Below are 20405 nucleotides of genomic sequence, written 5' to 3'. Positions count from 1 at the left end.
GATTTTTGAAATCTTTCTTTTGTTGATCGGACATAGAAATTCTTGCTAACATATTTCCTTCAGCATTTAGTGGGTGAACATAGCCATCAACTACGAGATCCCAGAGATCAACATCGTAACCAAGAAAGAAACTTTCTATTCTGTCTTTACAGTAGTCAAATTTTTCACCATAAAAAATATGTGGTTTAGCACTGTAATGATCTACATCATTATTAACGTTAGCAGCAACGATTGTTTCTCACATAACTGGATCGATGCTGAACACTTTGAGATGTTGATAAAAACTTTTTATCACAATCAGAACCGGAGCTTTGATGCCAACTGAAGGTATGAAAAACACAAAAAATGGGGGTTTGAATTAGGTTTTTAAAAGCAAAATCTTTTTCCAAAACAAAAACTCTACTAACAAGTTGAATAATGAAGAGATAAAAACACAATGATTTTTATACTGGTTCGATTGAAACTCAAAGCTAATCCAGTCCACCCTCTAGAGTGATTTTCCTTATACACAAGAACTTAATCCTTTATAATCAATAAATTACAATAAACACAATGAATACCCTTCTTTGTCTTCTCAAGGATCCAACTAAACCTTAATCTCCTTAAGGATTCACAAAGAAAAGTTTTCTTTGTTTTCTCAAGGATAACCTCCTTAAGGAATTAAACAAATAGTTTGAATACAAGTTTATGTGTTACAAGATTTTTATTCAAAATTAGATTTTACACAAATGAATAATAAATACTTAAAGAACACTGAATACAAAGATGAGCTTTTCACAAAGAAAATTAGCTTGTGTAGTTCAGCAGCAATAGAGCAAAATGTGAGAGTTCTTCAAGTCTCTAATGCATGCTTATATAGTGTAAGCATTTGACTGTTGGAGGCCAAAATGGGGAAAGCTTCTTGAGCGGTTGTCGATTGTTGGATGAGAAAGGAATGATACCACGTACGTCATTTCACCATAAAATCAGTGGCAAGTGTGATGAATAGTACAGTCCTCGCCCACGAAATCAGGTAGTGGAAAGGTTGTTAGATTTGTACTATGTACTATTTAATCCCGTCCCCATTTGATCTTATCTTCAGATTCACTGGCTTCTGATAAAAGATGATTGAAGCATGAAGTGAAGAAATAGAGTGCTAGATTCAGAAACTTCAGAACCTTGAGTCAGAATCTTGACAGCGTCAGTAGTCTGGCTTGAGTTCTTTAGAGTCTTCAGAATCTTCAGCGTCTTTAGAAACCTCATTCAGAACCTTAATAACTTCAATCGTCTGTCTTGAGATCTTCAAAATCTTCATCCACTTAACACAACTTTAAAAGCTTGCCATTCTTCAGAAGCTTGTTGATCAGAGTCACATCTAGAAGTAAAACAGTTGAAAGAACATTGCAATAGCAACATAGTGTCTCCTTAGAAGCTTATGATGGGTGAGATAACACAAAAGCTGAAAGAACGTTACTGTAACAATATTCACATCGTTCAGAACTTCTAATTGCAACGCATAAGCGAATTTGGAGAACAAAGTTCAGAAACTGATGATATTACGCATCATATGATTAGAATAAAAACTGTTTGTTAAAGCTTCACAATAGCAAAACCATTAGGGTGCCAAAATTGTTCTCACACTAATACACCATTTTTATCATCAAAACTCAAGGTATAGATGCATAACCAAATATTGTTCTAAGAAATCCATTATTGATGACGTTGTTCCTAAATGGGGTTCATGACTCTAGGAACTCTGTTAAAACTGTCAAGTCGTCCTTTGTGAGCTTCACTAGTTTGAACACATTGAGAACCCTTTCATCATAAGTAAATTTTGTATAGGTCATTTGATACATTATCACTCATTTCTTCATAACCTCCAAAATACATATATGACATTGCATTGTATCCATTCTCATATAAAAAACTCTTAGCATATTGCATTCATTTCATAGCATCCATATTTGGTATTAAAAAAAACTTTTGTTGCATCACATTCATACCTAATTCATATTAATTTATCATTCAGAGGTAAACTCAAACTCAATTTTTCCTCCGTGTTTGTATTGAAATCATTCTCAAATTATAGGCGAATTTACACTAAGTCAAGAAACTCTGAAACACGAGGTTTTGATAGCCTTTCAATCTTTGGTGGAAAAAAGATAAAATAAAGCACCCTTGGTTGCAAGTGTGGAGAACCATAACACCATTATGAAACCGCAATATATTAATATTCCTCCTTTTTATCACCCTTAAGAGGAAATGGTGTGGAACTATGTGCTTACAGGTTTAATATGGAAGTGATCAAAGCTAATCAAGATATGCCTAGACCTATCATGGTTTTAATGATGACAACTCTTGAAGATATAACTTGACTATCATGAAAACTCATAGAGATGAAACTTGATGTTAATCATAAATCTAAATAAGTATTGAAACTAGTTCAAGCAATCAAAGATGCATAAGATAGTTTGATCAAGCTCTTCCTTTGAATAAAGCTGAAAAGTTGAGGTTTTATGATCACCATGATATTCTCTGATGATGGCATTCGACTTGAATATATATCAAGATTCTTCTCCAAGAAGATTCAAGTGAAGTACTTATATGATTGATATATTCGGAAAAAAAATGAAGCTTCAGAGTGTGAAAGAGAGGAAGTGTGAAAGCTCGCCTGATTGTGTCTAAGTGATCAGTGTTTTGTAAAAACACAAAAGCATTTTTATAAAATAATATGGCTAAATCATACATTCACTAAAAATATTTTTAAATCCTCTATTTCTCAAAGAAAATAACCTAAAAATGTTCTGAAGCCTAGCTAAATGAATTAGAAACGGACATAATGATTAGGACACATTTTTGAACTATCCAATCAATTGGACCATATACCATATTGATTGGTGATGACAGTCCGTCATTTCATGAATTTAGTCGAAGAATCGGATCAAAACAAGTGAAATATGAGCCAAAATGAAGAAGAAAGACTAAAGAATGAGGAAAAAATGGATAAGTGTGAAAATTATGGGCCTAGTGAAAATTTGAGTGAAAAAGGAGAAAAAAAGAGTGTAGCTTCATAAATAATCACATGTACCATCGTGCATGCAATATGGCCATAAAAGGTGCATCACGCGCGCAATGCAAGTCATCACGCGCGTGATGGTCCCTTTTTCTAGGATTTTCGGACGCGTTCTGGTCCATTCTGAAGCTAATAAAAGGGGATTTTATGCACTTTCACAAGGGTTACAAAAATTGGAGAGCCAATCACAATTTTAAGAGCACAAAAGGAGAATTTTTGGGCATTTGAAGTCATTGGAGGCCATTACTTCAAGGGAACTCATATTCTATTTTTATCTATCAATTATGGTATTGTAATCTGAATTATTAATAGCTAAGCTCCTCTAGGTTAGGTTGTGTTATGATGAACCTATTTCAATTTTTTTAGATACTATGTTGATTTGATTTTGTATGAACCTTTTGATCTACAATGCCATTCAATTGCTTATTGTTCTTAATGCTTTTTATGTGAGATACTCTTTTAAAGTGATTTTGGGCACATAGGAAATACTGACCCTTAGCCTATATGTTAGACCTAGGGAAATTGTTATACTTATGATGGTTGAATAGGAATATGAGACCCCGAGAAGTGGCATATTGAATTAACGTTTTATACATCGCCTAACCTTGCTTACGTTGGCGGACTAGGGATAGAAAGCTCTTAGTAGTGGTTAGTGAGTTATTTCGTGAGGGATCAACTATAACGATTTTATTAATTCGTCGTGTGGTTATAGTGATAAGATCATTCATACAAGGTATCAAACATCAACAATAGCGAAATAGGGGATACTAAAACACAACCTGACCGCTTTCGTAATTTTGTTTAATCTCTTATTTACTTTTCTCAATTCAAACTCGAAACCCCCCCCCCCCCCCCCCCCCCCCCAATTCACTATTTTTATACATTTCACATATTTTGTCTTGTTATAAGGCAGTCCATGTGGGTATGATCTTTTTATTACTGCGACAATATCGGTACACTTGCCGAGAAGTCATCAAGTTTTTGGCGCCGTTGTCGGGGACTATTGATTTTTCAACAAGGCGACTTTTGTGTAACGTTTAATTTTTAGTCTTTCTTATTTTTGTTTTATTTTTTTGTATATCATAGTGCTACTGAGGTATTTTATGTTTGTGTATGCGTAGTTCATGATCATCATTAATACCATTAGATCTAGAAATTGAAAGAACCGCACGTGCTCTCAGAAAAGCAGTTCGAGAAGTAGCTATGGACAACGAAATACTAGTAGAAGATAAATTATCAAGTTCTTATGACTCTGAAGAGGAAGTCACCATGGCAGCTCTACCACCCCTAACTATGGGGGATTACTGTAAAAGAACCGATGAAGGACATATTTCAAGAGGGTTTGTACCGACAGACCCTGCTAACTTTGATATTAAAAATTATGTACTTTCAGGTTTAAGAGAAAATCACTTCGACAGGAACGCAATTAGAGACCCGTGGGCGTATCTTGCACGCTTGTATGAAACAACTTTAATGTGAAAACCAACCGGTGCTAGTGAAGACCAAGTTAAATTGAGGTTGTTTGGGTTCTCACTGATTTGAAGGGCAAACTATTGGTTGTTTTGCCTAACAAATGGAACAATTTGACTTGGAAGGAATCGGAGGACAAATTCCTAGAAAGATTCTTCACTACTACTCAGTTTACTGAACGCCAAGCAGAAATTGTGAATTTTGAACAGCAGGAAACTGAGTCACTTTATGACTCTTGGGAAAGATTTAAACTTTTGTTACGCAGATGCCCGAATCACAGCATGAATAATATGAAGCAGGTGAAAATTTTCATTAAAGGTCTCAATACTCAAACTCACATGTCATTGGATGCTTTTACGCGAGGTACCATTCGCCAAATGAATGGATCATAAATGAAAGACCTTATTGAGAAGATGTGTATGAATGAGTATCATTAAAAAAGGGAAAGGTCGGTCAAGATTGAAAATGTGGGTACTCCAAAAGGTATGTTAGTTGTCAATACCCATACTGCTCTTTTAGCTCATATTGAATTGTGTAGCGGTAAATTCATGACCATTAAGCTATAGATAAACTTAACATCAATAAAACTAGAGTCGCCACCATGCTTTTATTGTTTCCAAAGGAAAAGGGAAAAGTACGAACAAAACCCAAAATTAAGAAGTTTTCAAATCAAAACTAATAAAATTCCAGAGATTACAGGTAAGGGGGTTGGTTACATAAAGGGAAGGTGTTAGCACCCAAAGTGTCCTAGGTACTCCTAGGGAGCCCTTTTTTATGTGTGTATGTATTTTGGTATAAAATGATGTTTGCAATAAATAGAGTGTGGGGATGAGAAAGGAATTCATTAATTATATTTTTGTGTTTGACAAGACCTTCGGACTTGTGCCTACGTACCAACATAAAATGAGGGATCAAAACCTCGTAGTTCGTGGTATCAATTTCAAAGTGAGTGAATTGCTTTTAACAAAAATTTAAGTTTTAAAAGAGGAACAAAGGGCCTAAAAAAGTTTGAATGAGTGTTAGTTCTTTTTGTCTTTTGAAATTTTAAGTCAATATAGTTAGGTTCATTTACAAGTTTGATTTAAGAAAAGAGTTCAAAAATGCAATGGCATAAGGCTAAAGTTTCTAATTTGCAATAAAGTCTAAGTTTGAAATCACAGGCAAAGAAAGTTTTTGAAAAGAGAGAGAGATTGAAAATTTAAAAAGTGGGAGGTGATGAAGAGGCTAATCCTAAGCAAAAATTTAAAAGTTAAGAGTTGAAAAGATCTAATCAATGGGATGCAATCCAATAGACAAATATGTCATATAGAAACTCATTTTTCCTTTGGACTTTAAATCAAGCAATATCAATAAGCAAGTAACAAAGTGAAGAGCAAGGCATCAAATAAAGATAGCCACATCCAAGCTAGCAACTTAATAGTCTTCTTCGTAATCGTCCCATGTATCAGATGACATACTCCTTGAATGACTCAAAATAAGGCATTAGACACAGGTTTAAAGTAACATTTGCATCAAGACCATGTAGTAGATGAAATCAAGTGGATCCCAATACTTGCATCAAATGAAAGCTCAAATCACAATAACTTGGTTTCAGAAATGTTGGCATTGGCCAAGTCCTTTTGCATAGGGAATGTTTCCTAATTCTAAGTCCAAAGCTCATATCACATCCAACAGTCCACACAAACATTTTTTAGGGTTTTTTGTTGTTTATTATGTACTTTAAGGTCCTAAGACCACAAACACAAACAAGATACACAAACATACACATACAATCACAATATATGGCTCAAATGAGCAAAAGGGAAAATGTCATAAACATAAACAAGTTAAATGATATGTCAATGGCAAATGGTAAATGACTTGAATTTAAATGACATAAAGTAAATGACTTGAAATTAAAAACAATAAGAATAAAAGTTAGTCAAATGTTAGTTGACTAGATGTTAGGATTATTTTGCTTTCCAATTGATTAAGTCATTCTTTGGAGAAAACTCAACCCTCTATTCACAAGCATGGATCCTTGAACCAAGACATCTTCCAAAGGAAGGAAAAAAGGCCAAGTTTCCACACAATACTATGAAAGGGGGGAGAATTCCAATCCCACTTACTAGAATGCTATGCCTTTTGGGTCAAAATTTAGTGCTATGTTAAGCAATCGTAATTGGACTTATGTAGAAGTCACAACTATCTGAGGTCGGGCAATAGCAATTTTGGTGTTAATGCATGTTAGAGACATGGTGCAATGAACCATACTCCTAAAACATACCACACAAAAAAAGAAAAGGATCAAAGGATGGACCTAATCTCATCCATACTTGTATTGGTTCATCTAACATGAAGTTATTGATGAACCAATTAGCCTTAGGATATTGAGATGTCATTGGTCAATGAAAGGGATGAGATAGAATGGGATTGGAGATGAAGAGTGAGGGGAGATGAGACAAACACAAATTGGTCATGGGAGGAATTTTATCAAATTAAAATCATTCATTCATTTTGGGAGATGAAATGTACATTTCATCAATCCCCTAAATCCAATGATTTTAATCCAACAAAAGTCAAATCAACCTCGACCAAGGCCCAAACACATAGTCAAACTTCACAAGTCAATAAAAATGGCTCAACATAATTTCTACACAATTAAACAAGTAAAAATCAAAAACCTAAAACCTCTTCAAAACACCAAATAAGAGGTCAAGAGATTTATCATAGGTCACACAAGGTCAAAGGACCTTGGAGAATAAATTTCATAATTTTTGAAAAGTCAGAAGTATTTTTAAACAATTAAAAATATGCACACAAAAAATTAAATCATGAAATATATCAATTTTAATCCAAAAAATAATTTTAATTCAGAAAATGAAAGAGAAAAATATTTAATTTTTTTGGTGAAAGTCCTATATTTTTTGGATTAGTAATGAAATTAATATGAAATAATTAAAAATGAGCAATTAAATGAAATAATAAAAAATTATAAAAAAAATGAGAACCATCTGATCTCCCTCATTAATTGAGGTGGCAGATCAGACGGATGAAAGCGCGCATTCCATGGTGCACTGCAGTCAACACGGCATAGGATTGGTATTCAAAAGCAACGCATGAGATTAAAACATTTTAAAGGGATCATATGGTTGAGATGCGTGACAACACATCACCGGAGCTAGAGCTTCGGTCTTCTTCTCCGGTGGACCTCACTGGACTGGTCCACCATCAACCATCACCAAAATGAAAAAGCAAGACATGGATTTAACGAAAAAATATTCAGGAGCTCGAATCTGGCCTCAATTTTGTCGAATTCCAAGTATATAAATGATACAAGGATTTGAATTTTGAGGATCATGAACTGAGTTGCTTTGATTTAACCTCAAAACAACTAAATCTTCTTGCCTACATTGGTAGGACTTCAGACAACCAAAAATCAACAAGAATAGTGGAGAATCAAAGAGAAGAAGTTTCTGAAAAATCACCTTCGAGTTGATATAATTCCACTTGATCTTGATCTGGATTTGATTGCTTTCTCCTCCTCTTGCTTGCAGAAACCAAATGAGATGAAAAGAGAAGTGAACTTCTGGAGTTTGAACTTCCAAACAGAAGATGAAGTTCAAGCTCGATTTCAAAAGAAACCTTTATAAATTATATGGCAGTGGGGGTTTGAATTGGTCTAGCAAATCTTAGGCAAGGTATTGATGTTGAATATGAAGCCTTAAGCTTGTTTAAATAGGCAATGCACTTGATATTTGCACCACTTGAAATTTGGACAAATTTAGAAACTCCTTTGCATGGGTGATAACGCGAAAATACATCGTATATTTGTCTTGATTTACATTCAAAAATCGTACCATTTTCATTTATATTCCGCAAGCGCTTGAGTTATTTTTGCAGGTATTTCAATTCACATGCTTAAATGAGCAAAGTATAGAAATGGAAGGAAAAGAAGAAGAAATAGAAGAAAAATAGCAGAAAACCCAGAAAAACCAGAAAAACCAGAAAGTATAAATCTTGCGTAGGTGACAACCGTCACACACCCCGTCACGATCGTCATGCCCTGGGTGTGACGAACGCCACAGGCCCACCACGACCGTCACAAAGCCAAAAGCAGCGTAATAAATTTTTCAATAGAAGTGATTCACACGCCCCATTTTTCGCTCCTAAACCCACTTTTACGTGAATCTCTCACTCAACCAAGTCACCCTTATTTCTCTCAACTATGAAGACCAAATGGATACTATAAAAGGATAGAAGTTGGAAACCTACGGGGACGTTTGTTTTGAGCCTCCCTGAAGCAAACTCTCAAGCTATTTTCTCTGCGTTTATTTTCCACTACAATTTTGTTTTCTATTATTTTTCTTCAGCAACATTGTTTTCTTTTACCGCAAATTGTTTACCGTTCCGTTCAGAGCTTTGATTTTTGCCTTCCCTTTTCGTTTTTCATTTAGCCAAAAGTAGTAGTTTCCTACATTAGGGAACTACTACAAATTATTTAATTTAGTTAAGCAATTGTTTTGAAGAAGCAAAATCCTACCGACCTGTGGAGGACTGCTCAAGTACTTCAAGATTCAGCATATTCGATTAATCAAAATTCCAGGTTTTTATTCAATTATTATTATTATTGATTTATTATTAAATAATCATGTTTGGTTTATTGTCAATTTGTTTCTGTTCGTCTGTGTTTGCATTATTTAACATGTCCGGCTAAACTACCGGTATCGATATGTAAACAATTTAATTAGAAGGGATTTAATAATAATCGGTGTAAACTTCTTTTCTCAACTACTCTTTTTGGCTGTGGTTTTTAATTTAAATTTAATTAACTTTGTCACGAGAGTGAGAAGCTATTTAATACGGTTTTGCCATGAGAGTGGAAAATTAACTAAGGTTAGAACCGACAATCGCGAGAGCGTGAGGGTCGAACTGGATAGTAAAAACTAGGTATTGATTTTAAAAACAGCGAGAGCACTTTAAAAGCAATTAGAACTTATTTATTTTTAAAAATTATTTTTAACTTCAAATGGGACAGCGAGAGCGTACATTCTGACTTAAAAGTATAGTCCGAGTCAACAATCACGAGAGTGTGAGATAAAGCCTTTTAGTGAGTATTTTATACTAAAAGATATTTGGTAATTAAAATATACACCGGTGACTTATCGAAACCCTGGCGATTAATGTGTTGCATAATGATATCCCTCTATTAATATTCTCTAAAAAATTAATTTCCTTTAGATTTAATTTTTGTTCAACCAAACCTCTAAAAATCACCGCCTTAGCTAAACATAGTAACACTGATAGCATTAGTTTGACCATCGGTCCTTGTGAGTTCTATATCTTTTAAAACTAAAATGACTAGACTGTGCACTTGCAGTCAAGTACCCGATAGACTATATTTTATATACAGTCACGAGACGTATCAAGTTTTTGGCGCCATTTTCGGGGACCTGATTTAGTCAAATAGTGCGATTCTTTCGTTGCGCAGTATAGACTAAGGTAAAAGCTAATTTCCTTTCCCTTATTTATCGGTTGTATGCCAAGTACTCACTCACAAGGCGAAAACTTAGCACCACCAATCGTAGAATTAGAGCATTTCTTATATTTAAGACGCCGAATAATAAAGTACCAACGAAGGTACAATATTCCTTATATCTTCTTTCCTACTACTGAATCAGTTGAAAAACCAACCATGGCTGCAGTGGGACCACAAAATCGTCCTCTTAAGTTCTACGCTACCCCGTCCCAACAAGAACCTCACAACAGCATTTTTGCCCCTGCTATCGATCGAAATGATTTCGAGTTGAAACCCTCATTATTATCAGCTGTCCAACAACATCAATTTGCTGGAAAAAGTTTGTGCAGTACGCAGACACTATGAAGGTGAATGGTGTATCTCAAGATGCGATAAGGCTACACCTTTTTCCTTTCTCTCTAAGAGACATAGCTTGGGCTTGGTTGCAATCCTTGCCATCCAACTTAGTTACTACATGGGAAGAACTGAAGAACTTTTTCTTAGCCCAATATTTTCCACCAAGCAAAACTGCTATGCTGAGAGCTCAAATCAATGGATTTCGACAAAAAGATGCAAAATCTCTCTACGACGCGTGGGAGAGATACAAAGACATGATGAGGATATGTCCACATCACGGTCTCGAAGACTGGGTGATCATTCACACATTTTACAATGAGCTTCTGTATAACACAAGACTGACAGTAGACGCTGCTGCGGGCGGTGCACTTATGGACAAGCAATATAACAAAGCTTATCAACTCATCGAAAACATGGCCCAAAACCATTGTCAATGGGGAGGTGAAAGAAATCCAGTAGAAAAGTCCCAAACGAAAGGTGGAATGTATAAAATCAGTAGCCTTGACCACGTCCATGCAAAGGTAGATGCCCTTGTTAAAAATTTAGACAACTTGACCATACCACCCGCAGCCACTGTGGCTGCCGTAACTCCAAACCGCGAGTTATCTGGAATTCCTGGACACACTGCACCAAAATGTCAGATATTAGCAGGAGTCCCCACTGATCAAGTAAATTATGCACAAGGAAATCCTTATTCGAATACCTACAACCCAGGTTGGAAAAACCTCCCAACTTTTCGTACAAGAATAACAACACCTTGTATGCACCTGGTCAAGCACCCATTGTTCCACCTGGATATCAAAAGCCAGCTACTAATGCCCCTATCATTCCTAGGAAGTCCAACCTTGAACTAATGATGGAAAGCTTCATAGCTACCCAAGCTCAAACAAACAAATACTTCTTGAACCAAAACATACATACTAGTGAGCAACTTAAACAATTAGCGAGCAAAGTAGACGCCTTAGCCACCCACAACAAAATGCTTGAAACACATATTTCGCAAGTGGCTCAACAACAAGCATCTAATGCTGCTCCCACTGGCACATTTCCTGGACAACCACAACCTAATCCAAAAGGACATGCCAATGCCGTTATATTGAGAAGTGGAAAAGAACTAGACGGCCCCGTAGATCCAAGACTTAAAAATCCTGCCATGTACCAAAAACCTGACAAAACAACAAATGAGAAGGTAAGTGAACCGAAGGAGAAGGAAGATAATACCCAAGGGCCAAAGAGAAAGAAAAACCTTATGTGCCTTCACCACCTTATAAACCACCCATTCCATATCCTCAAAGACTCACAAATTCTAAAACTGCAGGGCAATTTAGGAAATTTGTTGAACTTCTGAAGCAACTGAATATTACAATTCCCTTTATAGAAGCCATCACACAAATGCCCTCATATGCCAAGTTTCTTAAAGAGATCCTATCCAATAAGAAAAAGATCGAGGATAACGAAACAGTTACACTTACTGCTGAGTGTATCACAATAATCCAAAACAACATGCCTCCCAAACTAAAAGACCCAGGTAATTTCTCCATACCCTGTGTCATTGGAAATTTCATCATAGACAAAGCTCTATGCGACTTAGGAGCCAGAATTAGTGTAATGTCGTTATCCATCTGTAAAAGGCTCAACATGGGAGAACTAAGTCCAACCAAGATGTCTGTTAAACTAGCTGACCGCTCAATTAAATATCATGTTGGTATACTAGAGAATGTCCCATTACGTGTAGGACAATTCTACATTCCTACAGACTTCATAATCATGGACATCAAAGAAGATGCCACTACACCTATTATATTAGGAAGGCCATTCTTAGCTACCGTCGGAGCCATAATAGACGTGAAAAGAGGTAAGATAACATTCGAAGTTGGAGAAGAAAAAGTTGAATTCATCTTGACATAGTTCTTACAAGCGCCACCTATAGATGATACTTGTTATCTACTTGATATTATAAACGAGTGCGTAAGAGAGATGGAGATGCAAGAAACCACATATTATGATATAATGAAAATCCAAATCCCTTCAATCTTTGAGGATGATAATTGGGGTGAACCATACCAAAATGACAGTCTAAGTGAATGCTTAGCACTTACACCCAATCACATGCCATGCCCGAAGAAACCAGACTTAGAATTAAAAATACTACTAAAGAACCTAAGATACGAATTCCTAGACACTGAACTCAAAAGACCAGTAATAGTCAATGCAAACTTAGGACAAATTGAAACTGAAAAGTTACTAGATGTCTTAAGAAAATATCCAACTGCGTTAGGCTATATCATCGCCGACCTAAAAGGAATATGTCCTTCTATCTGTATGCATCGCATTATGCTAGAGGAAGATTGTAAAACCTCTAGAGAACACCAGAGAAGGATCAACCCAATATTAAGTACTATAGTCAAGGATGAAGTAAAGAAGTTATTAGATGCATGAATCATATACTCGATCTCCGATAGTCAATGGGTTAGCCCCGTTCATGTAGTACCCAAGAAAGGGGGTGTACAGTTGTTAAGAACGAGAAGGGCGAATCTATAGCACAAAGAGTTGTGACCGGAAGTAGAATTTGCATTAATTATAGGAAACTAAACAAAGCCACTCGAAAGGATCATTTTCCTCTGCCTTTCATTGATCAAATGCTTGAACGATTGGCTAAGCATTCCCACTTCTGCTATCTAGACGGTTATTCAGGATTCTTTCAAATTCCTATCCATCCTCACGACCAAGAGAAAACAACCTTCACATGCCCTTATGGTACATTTGCTTTTTGACGAATGCCATTTGGACTATGCAACGCTCCCACAACATTCCAAAGATGCATGATGTCAATCTTCGCTGACTTTATAGACGACATTATGGAAGTCTTTATGGACGCTTTTTCTGTTTGTGGGTAGAGCTTCGAAGGATGTATATCAAACCTTGAAATGGTACTTGAAAGATGCGTAAAAGTGAATCTCGTCTTGAACTGGGAGTGTAGCGGTAAATTCATGATCATCAAACTATAGATAAGCAAGACGTCAAATGACAAGAGTCACCACCACGCTTTTATTGTTTCCAAGGGAAAAGGGAAAAAGTACGAATAAAACCCAGAAGTAAGAAGTTTTCAAATCAAAACTAATAAAATGTCATAGATTACAGGTAAGGGGGTTGGTTACACAGAGGGAAGGTGTTAGCACCCAAAGTATTCTAGGTACTCCTAGGGAGACCTTTTTATGTGCATATGGATTTGGTACAAAATGATGTTTACAAACAAATAGAATGGGGGGATGAGATAAGAATTCATTAATTATATTTTTGTGTTTGACAATACCTTCGGACTTGTGCCTACGTACCAACATAAAAATGAGGGATCAAAACCTCGTAGTTCGTGATACAAATTTCAAAATGGATGCGTTGTTTTTAACAAAAATTAAGTGTGAAAGGCATGAAGGCCTAAAGATGGTTTGAATGAGTTAGTTCTTTTTGGCTTTATTGAAAGTTTAAGTCAAGTATAGTTAAGTTTATTTACAAGTTTTATTTAAGAAAAGAAGTTTGAAAATGTTATGGCATAAGGCCAAAGTTTTTATATTTTTGCAAAGTGGTCAAAGTTTAGGACAAAATGAGTTCAATTAAAGAAGATTTTGAAAAGGGGGGGAGATATTTTGAAATTAAATAAATGGGGAGAAGATGAAGAGACTAATCCTATGCACAAAATTGAAAGTTAAGAGTTTAAAAGATCTAAACAATGGGTAGCAATCCAATAGACAAGAATGTCAATAGAAACCCAGAATTCCCTTGGACATTTAGAAACAAGCAACACACAAATGTACAATTATATTATCTTGAAGAGAAAGACATCAAATAAATATAGCCACATCCAAGCTTAGCCACTCCATGATCTTCTTCAAATTAGCCTATGTAATAAATGAATTCCACAAGCCACAAGTTCAAAACAACAGCTTCACAATGATCATGTTGCAGATAAACTCAAAGGGATCTTGAATAATGTATCAGATGAAGTTTTAAATTGCAAGCACTTGGTTTCACAGAAAGTTGGCAATGGCCAAGTCCTTTAGCATAGGAATGTTGCCTAAGTTCTAAGTCCATTTGTCCAAGATCAAGCCAACAGTCCACACAAAGGTTTTTTTAGGGTTTTTGTTGTTATTATGTACATTGATGGTCAAAGACCACACAAACAAGCAAAGCATACACAAACAAGATATATCACACAATATGGTCCAAGTGGACAAAGTGAAAATTGCATTAACATAAACAATTAGAATGGTATGAACAACTAGCCTTAGGACTTTGAGATATCATATGCCAAATGAGATGGATGCATAAAGAAGGGGAATGAGATGAAGAGGGAGGGGAATGGATCAAAACTCAAATTGGTCAAAGGAGGACTTTTACCAAATTAATATCATTCATTCATTTTGGGAGATGGAATGTTGTAGCGGGGTATTCGTTACCATTAGAGATATTGACTAAATCCAAGGTAAATCATACAAGTCGAGTCGCCACCGCACTTCTATTTATCCAAAGGAATGGTTAGAAAGCGAACAAAAACCTAAAAGTTTTATCGAATCAAAAACTAGTAAAAATGTCAGAGATCTGGGTAAGGGGGTTGGTTATGCAATGGGAAGGTGTTAGGCACCCAAAGCATCCTAGGTACTCCTAGGGAGCCCTTTTCACATTTGTTGCAAAGGTTGTTGTTGTTGTTTTTTTTTGTGAAAATTTATTTGTGCAAACATGATTGAAGGGATGAGAAAAGAATATACAAATTTATTTACATTTTGTGTTTGAATGGATGAACCCATTGCCTACGTACCATCTTAAAAAAAGATTAGGATCAAAACCTCGTAGTTCGGGGTAAAAAAATTCAAAAAAGGTTGGTGAATTGATTGGTCCAAAAAACCTTAAGGTCTTTTGTTATCAAAGGGAGAAAACTCAACCTAAAACCAGAAATCCACCATGTGAGGATAGCTTCAACATGCTAGTGAGGGGTTAACCCTATAATAAGCATGGAAGACTCATTGTCCATCACTAAGGATAAAGGTGAGTATTATATCTACCTCAAGGATAACTCAAACCTAATAGCTAATGGTTATAAAAAAAAAGGTTTGATTAAGAAGGTGGACATTGAAACCACAAAAAGTATTTGAATGGGTTATATTTACCAATTAAAAGTATTTACAAAAATATGGTTAAAGTGGATTAAAAGGTTCAATTCAAAATAAGTGTTATGAAAAATAAGTTTGAAAATCAAAAGCATAAGGCTTAGGTTTCTAATGTTGAAAACAAAAGTTATTGCTTGCACAAAAAGTTTTGGCTTGGGTTAGAATGGGGAGAAGAAAAAAAAGAAGGGTTAAATTCCTAAACATACAAGAGATAAGGGAAAAGAAAATAAAACCACATTAGGAGTTCCCCTCTTGAGATCATATTGATGATCTAAGTAGCTCCCATCCTTTGAAATAAGCAGTCACAAACAAATATCTCAAGCCATTAAGCATAGGTAATCAGAATAAACCTCCAGGTGGTATCCCACAAATAAAGTGGAACACCAGGCCATCGCTGCAAGAGTCATGTGAGCCCTCACAAAAAAAAACTCAACAAACAGGTTAGAGAAACAAGATAGGGTAATCAAGAGTTGCCCTCAAATCAAAATGTAACCACATGAATCATGCCAATAAAATTCACAAAAAAAAAAGCTCACAAAAAGCAACCAAGGGTAGGAGGCCTAAACCTCCTGTCAAACATATGCATCAAAAGGGTATCAAATTCACCCATAATACCTCATATATTCAGAAAATTCAAATTGAAGGCATAAAGATGATGGATATAGGGCAAACCTGATTGGAGAGATCGAATGAAATTGAATTGCACCGTTGGGTTTGTAGAGCAATCTGAGGGTTTATATGAGAGGGAATTGGTTCTTTGCCGATGAGTTCCCTTCAGTCTCTGGAGGTTGCTCTGAACTCTGTCAGCTCTTCTCTCACTTTCTTTTTCCTGCCAGGGTAATAGGAATGGAATGTCCTTTTGTTTCACTGAAACTCTGAATTTATAACCTGGTTTTTGTGGACCTGTGGGCTCAAATGAGAGAGGCCCAAGTCCAAAATTTTTTGTTATATTTTATTTATTTATTTATATATTTTTTTCTCTCGTTTCCTCTTCGTTTTTTTTTTTTTTTTTTTTTTTTTTTTTTTTTTTTTTTTTAGTAAACAAAAGTAAGAGAAACAATGATGTATAATTCAAGCATGCTTGGTGATCTCAAACCAATCACAAGGAGTTCCACCCAAAGGCAAAGGGAACCAAGATGCTCATGATCCTTGAGGCTATGCAAATGCAACGTTATGATGCCATGAGGGATCTTAGGGTCAAAATTGGGGTCTTACAGATGCCCCTATTTAAGATCATTCTAGCCGGAGAAGTGATGGTTAAAATCTTCGTATCGACGAGGTAGAATGGGCTTAAATAATAACAAAGAGACAAATTTTGGTCCCTAAGAGACCTCATGATGCAGATGTATGTATGCAAATAGTACGAACTCTGTGGGGATATGTGTCCACAAATAAGAAAAGACATCCGGAGAAACTGACAATCCATATGAGAAATACACTCAATGGGACAGAGACTCTGGGGACTCTTATGGGGATAGGAGAGGGAATAAAATGCGTGAGCAGGTCACGACTCAACGCTTGGGGAACAGAATTCCAAAGGGAAAATATCCAATGGAAAGACCCGAGCTGACTCAAAGGTGCATGTATTGGGTAATATGCCAATACAGCAAAAACTATCCACAACGGATACTTCGGATAAAAATCCGGATGAAAACAATCCACTAAGGGACTTCGCTGGGGATGCCTAAAAGGACACTCCTGGGGAAGCAGCGGGACGAGGTATTACCGGTTACTAGGTAATAAGCTCAAGGAGACATGTGATCTGATCACCGGTATGAGGGTGAGATACAACATGCTCGGGAAGAATGAATATCTAAGACCGGTATAAGGGTGAGAGATATCAATCAACCAAATCATCTGAGGAAGAACTAAAAAGGTATATCTCAACTCAGGAAAACCTGACTCCACAGAGGATAAAAAGTCATAATAGGGAGCAGAGAGGAGGGAACACCAGGGATACCGGTTACTGGGCATATAATAGGTGACCAACCAAGGCGTGAATTGGGGAATATTCCCAAAACACTCGTCATCCAAAAGAGGGCTAAAAGCAAACTCGATGATAGGATGGATATTCGACTCCGTAAAGGGGGTATGAATCTTACTCGACTGGGGAAGAACAAAAGCTTCGACCAAAGAGTGCATGAGATATACTATCTATTACCGTCAGAACATAGATAATATACTCGCATGGACGATTATCCACAACCGGTTACTGGGTTAATAAAGGATAAATCGACCGAAAAGAAAAGGCATCGGGATACCGAAACTAGGTATATAATGATGACCAATCAAGGCTTGAATTGGGGAATATTCCCAAAACACTCATCATCCAAAAAGAGGGCAAAAAGCAAACTCGATTATGGGATGGACATTCGACTCCGAAAAGGGGGTACGAATCTTACTCGACTGGGGAAGAACAAAAGGCTTCGACCAAAGAGTGCATGAGATATACTATCTATTACCGTCAGAACGTAGATAATATACTCGCATGGACGATTATCCACAACCAGTTACTGGGTTAATAAAGGATAAATCGATCGAAAATAAAAGGCATCGGGATACCGTAACTAGGTATATAATGATGACCAATTTAGGGGAGGAACAATCGTTACTAACAACAACAAGATAGACGAGAGATGACCCGCTGGGGATAAATTGCGTAATTAGAGCAATTATCCAAGAGATATATCACCGGTTACTGGATGGTATATCAAGGAATGTCAATATCGAATTTTGTATAAAGATAACCAATAAGGAGGGAATTACATCTACCGGTATGAGGGTAGAGAACCACAAAAGAGAGAACCCGTCATCAGTTAGGATGAACAACAATCAAGGTTTAACTCTGCACGGGGACAAAATGGGGTTTACAACTACCGGTTACTGGGTAGTAGACCACAAAAATAGGACTTACAACTACCGATATGAGAGTAAAGAACCACAGACTCCGCCGGGATAATAATTACTAATTATTGAGCGATTATTCATTTACCACGGGGAAACAGGAAAAGAGTCTCAAGAGACCGATCTAGGATCAAACTAGATAGGCACACCAAATCAAGACTTGTCCCGGTGAGGATATAACTTAATGGGGAAAACCATCCCAGTATATGTGTTGGGAAGGAACAAAAACAATCAACATCCACGAGGATATGACCCGGTGGGGAATATGGAAGAAAGGATAGACACTTTCTGCTTATGGAGCTGACTCTATATGGAGAGATCAGACACACACGTCTGCTTGGGGAAGTATATCACCAAATAGCAGGAGACAACAAACAACGATATATGGCAAAGAATGCAACATGAATACCTGAATGTTATACTTATGCATGAATATGCGTGGTTTATGTATGATGTATGCTGACAGACAGACATATCTAACACAACCAGGTCCAGGAATTAACCACCCGGTACTACATATCAAGAGAGAAAGCCAAGTTCACCGGAGAGTATCCAATCTGTTGGGGATCAGAGATACCAGGAAGCAAAGAACTCTGCAGGGGATGAATAATCAATCATTCCAGCTGGGGACGAGAGTTATCACAGACAAGGTCCATCATACTAACAACTCTGTTGGGGAATCTATCCGAGGAGATAAAGGATTTATCGGGATCAACCACCAAATACCGCTCTTGCCCAAAGAGATCCAAGCTGCTGAGGAAGAAAGATTGCTACTCTGCTGAAGGGAAGAGAGGTGATTCTCAACAAGCAATCCACTTGGTAGGATAAACCACAAAAGGTTCCGGAGGGAGAAGATACCGTCATGCCAGGAATATGGACAAAAATCTTACCCTGTTGGGGATCGTACCACCCTTGGGAGAGCACTGAGGATCTCCTAAGTATCCTTTCGTCATTGTGAATGTTCACTTTGTTTAAAAACAAATTATAAAAAATTTGATCGTTTAAAACAATGATATTTTCTTAATCAAGACATGCAAAACATTTGTTGAATAGAAACAGATAAGAGTGCCAATAATTGGATAAAAGGCTCAAATTTATTTGATAGAATGGTAGTCTGCGAATGGCAAGACTCCATAGATCTTTACAAATTTGAAATTGGTGATATATATTGGAAAAGGGCTACATTGAACATAATGACCATTTCTCCACCAATTCTGAATCCGATGTATTTGAAGCTTTGGCTGATAATGAGCAAGGATCTCTGACGGACGACAGTTGTAGAACAAAGTCTTGTCAGGATGCAGTTACTTGCCAAATCCCTAATTTTTGCCTAGATTGCCTCAGGATGAGGTACTCAATCTAGCGGGATACATATATCATTATTATATATTTTTTGTGTCTCTAACTTTTGCCTGGATCGCTCTTTCGGGTTTTCAATCCACCGAGACACTCATTTTTGCCTAAGCCGCCCTTTCGGGTTTTCAACTTAGCGAGCTATTCGGTTTTTTATTTTTTTAGGCGAAGTATTTCTTGACTGCATCTGAATTCACAGGACGAGTGAAATCCTCCCCATCCATAGTTGTAAGTATCAAAGCACCGCCTGAAAAGGCTCTCTTAACAACATATGGACCTTCATAGTTTGGAGTCCACTTGCCCCTGGAATCGGGCGCGAAAGACAAGACTTTCTTGAGCACAAGGTCACCTTCTCGGAACACACGAGGCTTGACCTTCTTATCAAAAGCTTTCTTCATTCTCTGCTGATATAACTGACCATGGCACATGGCAGTCAATCTCTTCTCTTCAATCAAATCCAGCTGGTCATAACGACTCTGAACCCATTCAGCATCAGTCAACTTGGCCTCCATCAAGACTCTCATTGATGGGATCTCCACCTCTATAGGGAATACAACCTCCAATCTTGACTTAGCGATCATATCGTCAACGTACACCTCAATCTCCTTGT

The 20405-nt window shown here is 36.8% G+C and overlaps 1 non-coding gene across 1 annotated transcript; it reads right to left on the bottom strand.

Moving 5' to 3' along the window:
* Positions 1-10552: 10552 nt before the first annotated feature.
* On the bottom strand, positions 10553-10659 carry LOC127133590 (small nucleolar RNA R71). Its single transcript, XR_007807544.1, has one exon. It is a non-coding gene; the product is annotated as a small nucleolar RNA R71 (small nucleolar RNA).
* Between the last annotated feature and the right edge of the window lie 9746 nt (positions 10660-20405).

Source organism: Lathyrus oleraceus, chromosome 3 (genome assembly GCF_024323335.1).
Source record: "Lathyrus oleraceus cultivar Zhongwan6 chromosome 3, CAAS_Psat_ZW6_1.0, whole genome shotgun sequence".
NCBI classification, from domain to species: domain Eukaryota; kingdom Viridiplantae; phylum Streptophyta; class Magnoliopsida; order Fabales; family Fabaceae; genus Lathyrus; species Lathyrus oleraceus.
Note: the sequence above shows the minus strand (reverse complement) of the source record. Positions and strands in the feature narration are given on the sequence as shown.